Below are 8,818 nucleotides of genomic sequence, written 5' to 3'. Positions count from 1 at the left end.
TTTATAAACTATAATTGCTGGCTTCCAGCAACGGCCATACGCACTGTTACAAGAGAGTTGAGTTCCAATGGAAGGGTGACCTCTGACCCGATGTATGACAAAGGTGGTGTAAGCTCAGGTGAGAAATGATGCAGAGGATAGAGCAAAACAAAACGCTGGTCAAAAATTAGAAGTCTAAAATGAAAAGTTTTAAAGAAAAATGTTGGAGGATTTCGATATAAGAGAAGAGGAGCTTCGTCCTACATCATACGTTGGGTCAGAGGTCACCCTTCTGTCAGAACTCGACTCTCCAGTGAACGAGCGTACGCCCGTTGCCGGAAGCCAGTAATTACAGTTTATTAAATTCTAAATATGGATATTTTGTTTTACAAAAACCCATCGCTTCACTTCAGAAGGCCTTTATTAACCTACTGGAGTCGTATGGATTACTTTTATGATGGATGGATGTGCTTTTTGTAGCTTCAAAAACTTGGGCACTATTCACTCCCATTATAAAGCTGGGAAGAGCCAGGATAATATAACTCAGATTGTGTTTGGTTGAAAGAAGATAGTCATATAAACCTCGGATGGCTTGAGGGCGAGTAAATTATGAGATAATGTTCATTTTTGGGTGAAATAATAAAGGGAAAGTGGATGGTGATGCCATTGCTGCAAAACACTGTGTGTCGTGACTGTAAAGTTATGCGAGTTAAAAATGCACAGGTCAAATGCACTACTGTTACGATACTGTTATGGTGCTTTTTATGATCTTCAAAAACAGCATCTTGTGTTTGTCATTCATGGAAGACAGAAAGTCACGAGGGTGAGAAAATGATGACAGGATTGTTATCTTGGAGTAAATTAAATGCAAATTCTTCACCTACACTTGAGTGTTTGATTTGTCTCATTAATTTTTCCACGAGTGGCCTGTGTCCTCTTTTTACGCTCTGGTTGAGTTCACTCCTCGTGCCCTACAGCCCATTTCTGCAGTTCACAAAGCAGTTTAGAGTCAACACATGGGAAATCTCTGGGTGTCAGGATGTTTAAGCATCTCTGATCATCAGTGTGTGTGTAAATGCAGTTTCAGCTCTCTTGGAATCTATCCCGGGTTTTCCTTCTGTGTGGATTCCTGCACTGTTAATCAGCTTGCTGGTTTTGCCAAAACAGTGTCCTTTTCACCTATAACACATGTGCAACCGCTACAGGCCGGATTCAGGCTGATTTATTGATGTTCCTTGTACTTCTCATCTGTTTTGTGTCAATGCTGACAAACTTTCTAGAGGTTTAGTCCTTTCATAGTTGAATCATTTTGAAACAGATGGTGACGTATAATGGAGCAAACTTACCGTTGTCCACGTGTCTTTGTTCTGATTGGGTGCAGATGGCAGAAAAGGTTCAGGATTGGCCGTGTCTTGAAAGAAATTAAGATTTACTTTAACTCAGGGTGAATATCGTACAACAATACTAAAGCTAATGCAGAAAAGTATTGGAGTAAAAACACTAAAATAATCACTGAAAAGCAAATGGAATAAAATACTAAACAAAAAAACAATGTTTGGAAAATGAGCCAAAATATAGGCTACTGTAAGTTATCAGACCTTAAGAAAAAGAAATGGTGTAAATCAGCAGGGACTAATCTAACTATCTAACCAGCCAAATTGCAAACATATTTATTGTGCAATGATTTGGTCTATCACAGGATTCACATCTCAGTAAAATTGTATTCATTTCATAAGCAAATCTTAGTTTCTTCTTTATAGGCTTTTCTTGAGTTTTGAGTGTTTAAAAGTTGTAAACTGCTTTTATTCTGCATAAATGAAATGCCACATTAAAGCCAACTTAAACATTGCTGCTCTAGTGACAATCGGTGAATCAGATCTGGAAAAATCAGTCTATAATTACTAACAATGTATGACATGTAAAACAATTAAAAACAATGCAGGAATATGCCCATAAAATAAAAACTATGACGCTGACACTAAAACTAAACTAAATTTACAATAAATGTTAATAAATATATGCATTTTTTAATTCAAAATTATAAATTATATGCCAAGTTCTGTCGTGAAACTCTAGATGGCACAGGCTGATGGGTCCTTATCGCAAACTTCTGATAATTACATTGTTAACTACACGACACAAGCTGATTGGTTCCTGTTGCATCTGCAGCCAATGAGCTTGCTGCTCAACATTTAAATAGTTGGTCAGTGTTTGCTGTAGCAGTTTGCAGCGTTCCTCTGAGACCCTCCACCTTCCCCAGCTCCACCTGTAAAGATCTGCTACAGGTAATTTCATATATGCTATCTGTGCAGCAGAAGTATTAAAATAAATCGAAAATGTAAAACTCTAATAACCTTGCTGTTATTTCTGATGGCTTTTTTATAACAGATAGTATCAGTATAAGCAGCTACTTCCCATGTCTATTATATAGTCATCAGCAAACGTCTTGTTATCTGATAATTCCCCTTCTTCGGGTTTGGCCAAGATCCCAGATAAAGTTCAATTTCCCAGCTCGCCTTGGAATCTCTGTAAGAAAAAACGTACAAGGTTAATGAAGAAAATATGCTATAGGACAGCAACAAGTTATTTTTACTGTAAGTCTGATCATTTCAGGCACGAAACATTCTCTGCATAAGCATGTGAGCACAAGATTGATTGCATTTAATTGACACCCCAAATGAAATGTGTTGAAATGGCATTCTTAACACAAGGGTTGATCTAGGGTTAATGGACATGATCTCATGATATTTTGTGGTGCAATACTAAAACAACACTTTAAAGGTACATTCTTTGTGGTATTGTGAACCTGTATGATTGATCTGAGTGAAAGAGTCCAAGTCAAGCCACATAATAATGAGTTTTTCAGAGTTCTTCCATGACTGGAATCAAAACGACAATATTATTTCAGACAAACAAATGCACCAATGCACTATGTTTCGAATTAGAGCTCATGAAGTTCACAAAATTCCCATGACTTGAATGTTATATACTGCTTTCAAGAACATTGTCTTCATATTTTGTGTTTAATCTTGACCACTTTTGCATAGCTTTGCACTTGCCTTGTTTTCTGACTCCAAACCAGATTCACTCAGCATTCCTGAACGTAGGCATAATTTTAATCATGACTATTCAAAGCAGTTGATAGAAAGGGGAGTGATCACTGGCTTCTGGAAAACTGATTTTATTTCATCCAGACACATCTTTGGACTGGTTCCGTTGCATGATGCATATTCATCATGAAAGTTGAATGTTATGTAAATGTTTGTCTGGTCAAAAGGTCATAAGAGAGTTTGAGGGATTTGGTTTGTTGCACAGGTGTTTACAGCGTATCTTCCAGTGAAATGCACCAACATTTTGCGCTTGGAAGTGGCGGAGGTATGTGACTGTTGGGAAAGAAAGAAAATCTATTAATGCAATGAAAAATGTCCCACATTCCCTTGAGATTATCAAATATGTTTTGAGAAATTTGTGAGCTGCCATGGCAATCTTTCTACCTCATTAATGCAGGTCAACATGCCAGACTGCTTCGGGAGTCCTCTTGCTAGGGTACTTTGAAATGTCACCTAATCAGCGTTGTCATAGCGATGCACTTGACAGCCTCTTTACAGTCAACCAATAACACTTCTGACGATTCTGACGCAAACAATATATTTGCATGCTGTATGCAAGGTACAAATGTAAATTTAGACCTCATCCAAAAGTTTCTATTTCATTATAATAAAAGTCTTTTGTAAACATAATTCTGTGTTTTCTGCATATAAAACATATTTGGTAACACTTTACAATAAGGTTGCATTTGTTAAGTTGTAGGGCTTTGCACTAGAAACACATGCTAAATAGAGCAATTGTTCAGTTAACTCACCCCTTGATGTTTAAAAAAAAATAATAACAGAAGTCAATATCTTAACGTCCCAAAGCAATAAATGTGAGCAATGTAATTCATTAAACCCTCAACCCAGTTATACTTTCATGCTACAGAGATTAATTATCGAACGGATAATGGCAAAGGTTAATTAAAGAGATTTTATATTGTTGCTGGTATTACTGAGATGTTTAAGTATGAGTCACTGACTTTTATTAGGCACTGATTTCCATCATAAAGAAAAATTGGCCCCTCATATTTAAACAGGGTTTCAGGGGTGTGATATTTTAATTACACACAGCAACAGATACAATCATCCTCTGACGACAATTGTCCTATTAGTCACCATATGTGCATTAAACTAATTCGATTATCAATATCAATAGTCATTTCAATGCATTTCAATAAAGTCTGCTTTGAGGTTCTATAATTAGATCACAAGAAGCTAAAAGGCTACAGGCTAAAATTCATCAAGTGACAAACAAATTCACATTAAACAGTGAACAGAAGCAACTTGAATTAGGTGTTAACGCAATTCTGTCATGACAACTCTCAGAGTGTTGGGAACAGCAATGGATATGACAATGTTGATATGTTTAGTCTTGGCGGAATAGATCTGCTACACTGCTGCTGCTGTTGGTTATTGCTGCTGTTGGTTATTGCTGCTGTTGGCTATTGCTGCTGTTGGCTATCGCTGCTGCTGTTGGTTATTGCTGCTGCTGTTGGCTATCGCTGCTGCTGCTGGTTATTGCTGCTGCTGTTGGCTATCGCTGCTGCTGCTGGTTATTGCTGCTGCTGTTGGTTATTGCTGCTGTTGGCTATCGCTGCTGCTGTCGGTTATTGCTGCTGCTGTTGGCTATTGCTGCTGTTGGCTATCGCTGCTGCTGTTGGTTTTTGCTGCTGCTGCTGGTTATTGCTGCTGCTGTTGGTTATTGCTGCTGTTGGCTATCGCTGCTGCTGTTGGCTATTGCTGCTGTTGGCTATCGCTGCTGCTGTTGGTTATTGCTGCTGTTGGTTTTTGCTGCTGCTGGTTATCGCTGCTGCTGTTGGTTATTGCTGCTGTTGGTTTTTGCTGCTGCTGTTGGTTATTGCTGCTGCTGTTGTTGCTGCTGTTGGTTTTTCCTCCTGTTGTTGGTTATTGCTGCTGTTATTGCTGCCGTTGGTTATTGCTGCTGCTTGTTATCGCTGCTGCTGTTGGTTATTGCTGCTGCTTGTTATCGCTGCTGCTGTTGGTTATTGCTGCTGCTTGTTATCGCTGCTGCTGTTGGTTTTTGCTGCTGCTGTTATTGCTGCTGTTGGTTTTTCCTGCTGTTGTTGGTTATTGCTGCTGCTGCTGTTATTGCTGCTGTTGGTTTTTCCTGCTGTTGTTGGTTATTGCTGCTGCTGCTGTTATTTATTGCTGCTGCTGTTATTGCTGCCGTTGGTAATCGCTGCTGTTGCTGCTGTTATTGCTGCTGCTGCTTGATATCGCTGCAGCTGTTGGTTTTTGCTGCTGCTGTTATTGCTGCTGTTGGTTTTTCCTGCTGCTGTTGGTTATTGCTGCTGCTGTTGGTTTTTCCTGCTGTTGTTGGTTATTGCTGCTGCTGTTGGTTTTTGCTGCTGCTGCTGTTATTGCTGCCGTTGGTTATTGCTGCTGCTTGTTATCGCTGCTGCTGTTATTGCTGCTGTTGGTTTTTCCTGCTGTTGTTGGTTATTGCTGCTGCTGCTGCTGTTATTTATTGCTGCTGTTGGTTATTGCTGCTGCTGTTATTGCTGCCGTTGGTTATCGCTGCTGCTGTTGGTTTTTGCTGCTGCTGTTATTGCTGCCGTTGGTTATCGCTGCTGCTGCTTGATATCGCTGCTGCTGTTGGTTTTTGCTGCTGCTGTTGGTTATTGCTGCTGCTTGTTATTGCTGCTGCTGTTGGTTTTTGCTGCTTCTGCTGTTATTGCTGCTGTTGGTTATCGCTGCTGCTGGTTATCGTTATTGCGTACATGAATTACCCGTAGCTGATCTATACAGGTGGAGCTGGGGAAGGTGAAGGGTTTCTGAAAGCGCACTACACTGCTACAGCAAATGCTGATCACGTATTTGAAGGTTGAGCAGCGAGCTCATTGTCTACTGATACAGCAGGAACCAATCAGCTTTGCCCTATAGAGAATGATGTGACTGCAAGCAGACTGAGTTAAAGACCAATTAGCCTGTGCCATCTAGAGTCACATGACATAACTTTGTATTGATGTCACACTCTTCTGGACACGAACAGCTCAAAAAAAAAAAAAAAAAAATCAAATACTACCTTGTACTTCACAACTGTTTACATTACAGTAACGAAAATCTGCCGCTTCAATTCATTACAGTACAGCCACTGAGAATTGGGTTTAAATGTAAAATGTAGAAATTGTCACAAAAATAATGTCACAATGACAGCTGAATAAATAAACAAATGTTCCTAAAAGGAAGGTTAATTTTCTTTATACAAAACAAAAATAGAAATTATTTTTTCTTTTATTGTGTATTTTATAATTTTGATTTTGGGGTGAATTGTGACCTGGACATTTATGGACTGTTGTTGTGAGATTCAGTGTGCGGATCCTTTCGTTTTAAAATATTTGAGATAATATGAAAAGTCATACTTACTTTGTGAAAAAGACACTACAAAGGTGTTTTATCAACATCGTGATTTGTCTCTGCACAGAACATCCAAACCAAACACACGAACAACATCTGATCTGCTGGAGCGGAGTCATATGACACAACGCAGCGCTGATTCACATTGACACGGCTGATGCTCATAATTGGCCCAAATTGGCAGCAAAGTCGTTTCCACACATCATTCTAACGAACAATATCAGGTTCAAAGAATGTCAACATTAGAGCAGTTGACCTGCTGTCTGTTTTATTTAAGAGCGAACGCAATAACACTTTCCAAAGTCTGCAAGAACACAGATTTTTGACCGCAGGAGACTTCACTGCTTTATTTAATCGCTCAAAAGATCAAGTCAAAGTTCTGGATGTACTTTCTTGAGGAGGAAAGATAAGGTTGAAATAAATGATTTATGATTTACGCATCCCAGATATGTGACCTGACCGTGTGAAAATCACGAAAAAATTTAACTGACTTCCTCTGGGGTGCTTGAAATGATATAATTTGCTCAAAATGTAGAGGTGTAGCAACCACATAGCAACACACTAAAAACCCTAGCAAACACTTTGACAATCACATAGCAACGTTTTGATGTTAAATTAACATTTGAGAACTCTCTGTCTTGTTTAAACAAACTCTTGAATAGCAAACTTACACTGCAATTTACACCTTATTTTTCATTTCCTGCGTCTTTATATGCAAAGCTGTAAAAATGGTATATATTGATCAGTCAGCAGTTCTTTTATGGAGACGAAACTGCAGCTGTTGGAAAAGTCAATATTACCTCCCGCCCCGTATCTTCAGACAGAGAGGTGTTACTCCAGCTGAAATTGCATTTCAATTGCTTCTCTGTTCTGGAGATCTCACTAGTGATTGTCAAACTGACAGATAAACAACTGTTACAGGCTCTAGGCAACAGAGAAACAAACTCACCTTCACAGGTGGATCAAGACTTCAGCCGTCCTTAGACACTCGTTTTTCCATGGAGGTTTATGCGAGTCACTCACCTTTCGTGTTTTGACGATGCTTTCAGCGAGAAATGAGAATGTTTGTATGTGTTATGCATTATATATTTTCTCCCAGAATTTGAATAGAAAAATGCAATAAAAAAGTCAAACAAATGCAAAATCTCCAACCACTATAACAATAACCTATTTACTTGTATACAAGTGGCACATCCTTTAGAGTGAACTTAGAGTTAAAGAAAATTCAGTCATCAGTTACTCTAATATGGTAAATGTGTCACGTTAGGTTTGTTATTAATTGCATTTTTTCTCACAACATATGAGTACCAATGCATCTGAACAAGTCATTGATGTCCAACCTGCATCTTAGATGCATTAGAGCTATGATTTTCAGTCAATAAACCTAAATTTGTGTTTGTTCCTCACATAAAGCATGATATGAATTTATAATTAATATGTCTTCTAAAGAACATTATGAAGCATTTACTGTTAGGACACTTTTATGGTGCTTTTTGGAGCCTGACAGACAGTAATCGCTCAAAATTTCTCCTGTAGTGTGGGTAAATGATGACTGAATAGGTGAAAAGGTCAAGGGATGAGATTGAGATGTTGAAAGGAAGGAGTTTGTTTTTCCACCTGACTGATGGCTGCTGAATTATCATCCGTTTTTTCCCTCGACTGGGCAAAAAGTGTCTGTAAATTCCCACATGATAAGCCATCAGCGTCTGAGTGAAATTGCAAAATCTGCTGCCTGCTGAACTGTGAGACTTCCAATAAGCAGAGTCATATATGACCAGCGCACTAAATAAGATGCCAAATGGAGTGCCAAACCACTTTTGGAGCAAACGTGGAAAGTTTGCACCAAGTTCTGCAAAAATGTCAAGGTTAGCGGCAGGAAGAAAAACACTCTTTTAAACAAGTTCCAATAAGGAAAACTTCAGAGCAGAGTTTCCCAAACTGGATTTTGTGAGCTAATGGAAAGCTAATAATTAAATCATTAAAATTTAAAATGAAAATAAATAAATAATTTAATTAAAATAAATCAATTACTAAAAATAGAATAAAATATTTTATTTGTTTACCTGCATGTCATGTGACCATTAACCAACATCAGAGAACCATGAACAAGAATGTGTTGGTAAATTATTGAAATATTAACTTACAAATCTCAGGGGGACTTCAAGTAAATATTTTAGCTCATACTCTCTGCGTCCAAAATCAAATACTTCTCTACTATATAGTATGCGAAAAACAGTATGGCAACAGAGTAGTATGTCCGAATTCATAGTATTCGAAAAACAGTAGGTGAAAAGTCCCCGGATGACCTCTTACTTTCTGAATTGCGCATTTGATGGACACTTTACTATCCCATGAGGCCACAGGAGAGG

Source organism: Ctenopharyngodon idella, chromosome 24, assembly GCF_019924925.1.
Source record: "Ctenopharyngodon idella isolate HZGC_01 chromosome 24, HZGC01, whole genome shotgun sequence".
Taxonomy (NCBI): domain Eukaryota; kingdom Metazoa; phylum Chordata; class Actinopteri; order Cypriniformes; family Xenocyprididae; genus Ctenopharyngodon; species Ctenopharyngodon idella.
Note: the sequence above shows the minus strand (reverse complement) of the source record.